The sequence below is a fragment of the Hippopotamus amphibius genome, chromosome 13 (genome assembly GCF_030028045.1).
Source record: "Hippopotamus amphibius kiboko isolate mHipAmp2 chromosome 13, mHipAmp2.hap2, whole genome shotgun sequence".
NCBI classification, from domain to species: Eukaryota; Metazoa; Chordata; class Mammalia; order Artiodactyla; family Hippopotamidae; genus Hippopotamus; species Hippopotamus amphibius.
In genome coordinates, this window is record NC_080198.1 from 63,014,891 (window position 1) to 63,017,913 (window position 3,023).

Here is a 3,023-nt window from a genome sequence, read left to right on the forward strand (position 1 = left end):
TTACGAATACCACCAAATTAAAAACAAACAAAAATAGCTGCACAGCCTAAAACAGAAACAAATTGAATTTTTTACTATTTAATTGTATCATTTATAAGCAGTTTAATATTTATTTTGTTTTTTTCCCTCTATCATAACAATTTACTTCCTAGTTGATATAAAAATCATAAGACCCTTATAAGCTAAATTTAGGCTCCTCAAACTTGTATAAACTTTAATTTGATATGAATCTAAAGATTTGAGGAATAAGCAAATATCCATATTACTGTCAAATTTTGAGATCACTCAAAAGTATACTATATTTTAACAAATAAAACCTGAGACATTTAAAAGCAAAACAAAACAAAACAAAAAACCTGGTGAAATTTACACATTAACAAAAGAGAAGGACAGATATAGAGAACAAACTAGTGGTCACTAGTGGGGAGAGGGAAGAGGGAGGGGCAAGACAGGGATATGCATCAAGAGACAGAAACTATTATGTATAAAATAAATAAGCTATAAAGATAAATTGCATAGCACAGGGAATATAGCCAATATTCTATAATAACTTTAAATGGAGTATAATCTAAAAAAATGTTGAATTACTATGCTGTACACCTGAAACTAATACAATATTGTAAATCAACTATACTTCAATTAATAAAAGAAAGAAAAATATTACAGATATAGCTAAAAACAAACAAGAGAGAAGGAACAGCTTTCCAATGCACTAACTCATTAGGGCTTTCTCAGGACACTAATGGTCCACCAGAGGCCTGGAAGAGTTTATACCTAACTCTAAAATTCAAGCAATTTGTTTTTTTTTCCATTTTCCTATAATAGTACTTATAGTATTAATCAAATATAAGACAACTCGCTATAAATGTATACATTTGTCCATGTTTTCTTCTGCTATGCTTAATGTTTATTGCAGGAAACGAAATTGAACATAAAACTAGGTATATGTTCTGCCTGTCACAGAAAATTGAAATGCAATTCATTTTTCTCATATTCACAATGTACTAGAGACCAAAGGAGGAGACGTGGAAGCTGGAGAAAAGGTTATGTGATACCCTCTCATTCACATTAGCCCATTTCCTCTAGAGTCCTGTCTGCTGCTGCGCAGCATGCTCGGTGCGGGGATGTTCCAATTCTGCCTCTGTCCTAGTTCTGAGGGAACAGAGGGGAAGCTTGCAAGGCAAAGAAAATGTTGGTGGGCTTACTGTCAGCCACCCAGAGTGGCGGATAAGAGGAAGCACTCCACCTCGGAGGTAACCCGATTGAGGAAGAGATGGCAAAATCGGAAAAAAAAAAAAAAAATAAAATAAAATTGGGAGGACTGAACGTTCTCCTGCAAAACAGAGAGAATATGTTGCCTCCTTTGGTTCTACCATCTTTATCTTTGGCATGGGAGGCAAGGGGTCGGTACTACTTGCCAGCCAGAAGGAGAACAAACATGAAGATGCAGAGGACCCTTTAGGGTGTAAAAGAGGCCCCCGCTGTCAGAACCCTCAGAAGGGAAGGGCAGCAAAATTGTGAGGATACTGCTGCCAGCGGTGACAGTGCCATTCACCAGTCCAAGGCGGTTCTTGAAACAGTGTCCCCAAGCGACCAATGAAGGCTGGTAGGCAAAGGAGCAGCCACAGGCAAACAGGACTCTATAGGGAAGGTACAGAGGCTCCATGGAGCTTAGGAAAGAACCAGGCATGAGTCCAATAAACCCAACAGCAGCACCCACCACAGCTGTTTTCTGACAACCTAACACGTCGGTGAAGACGCCAACGGGCGGCAAAAGAGAATCATGCCCATGAGGAGAGCACTTAGCCATGCTGCCTTGAGGACCATCTTGTCATCGTCCTGGGACGGGAGATTCTTCAGCACGGACGTGAAGAGCACCCCGCAGGCGTTCTGGATGCCAGACACCGCCCCGGTGCCCCACAGGGCCGCCAGCCTCACCCGCCAGCTCCAGCCGCCCTCGGGGGGCTCAGGGAACTCAGGGAGCTGGGCGCCCGGCGGCGTGCCAGCTCTATCTGCACCTTCTCTGCCGCCGCCGCCGCCGCCTCTGGGGGTCCTTCTGAGGGTCCAGGGCCCGACACAAGCGCGGGGCCGGAGGCTAAGCCTCTCTCGTCTTCCGCGAGGTGGCGGGCTCCTCCCGGGAGGGCCCCATGGCCCAAGAGGCCCCCTTGGGCGGGCACCAAGGGAGTGGGCGGGGCTGAGTTTCCAGCCGGCTCAGGGAGGAGTCTCCGAGTTGGGCTGCTGGGCTAGAGAGGCCGTCGTGCGGGCGGGGGAGCTCCGCGTTCGCAGGTGGCGTCCAGCCAGGACTCAGGCCTCCCAGTGCGCAGCCCCAAACCGACTCTTTGTTTTATTTTTACTAATACCTTGCAAAATTTCTAGACTACATATGTATAGATAGCTACCTGTTATTTTAATCACTCTTTTAGTTTTATGAGTATCGTTTATATTTCAAATATTTGTTCAACAATTCATTCAACTGTTGACTGAAAAAAAAAAGTATGATCTGGAAGTTCAGAATTATGCTTTATTTGGCAAATTTTCTGAGGACTTAATCCCGGAAGACAGCCTCCCCTAAAGTTCTGAGGGACTGCTCCAAAAAGGTAAGGGAAGAGACAGGTTTACATAGGAGTTTTACAACAAAATCCAGGTAATCAGAATATTAAACATTACTGTTAATAAAAGAAAATCAGACGGCCTTGAGTTTTTAAATTTAGCTCTTGCTTTTCTAAGTACAGGAAGATGCAAGAGTCTGGGCTCATTGAAATCATTCCTTTGATATATACCTTGGCTAGCTAAGGCCAGGATCCAGTTCTTCCCCATCCTGAGTCCCTTCAGGGTGAATGGTGGCTGCAGTGGCTGCAGTGGCTGAGGGCTTGGCAGAAGGCAGCCCCTTTGTCTCCAACCTGAGCTCCCTCAGGGCGCGCCATAAGGGCCCGGTAGCGGCTAATGGCTAGATGACCACAGCATTCTTTGTTTGCAGTTATGGTAGTCAACAGTTTTCATCCACACAACAAATATTTCTTAAG

General features: G+C 44.5%; 1 pseudogene; it reads right to left on the reverse strand.

Moving 5' to 3' along the window:
- Positions 1 to 1,146: 1,146 nt before the first annotated feature.
- On the reverse strand, positions 1,147 to 2,149 carry LOC130834468 (monocarboxylate transporter 10-like; annotated as a pseudogene).
- Positions 2,150 to 3,023: the final 874 nt, after the last annotated feature.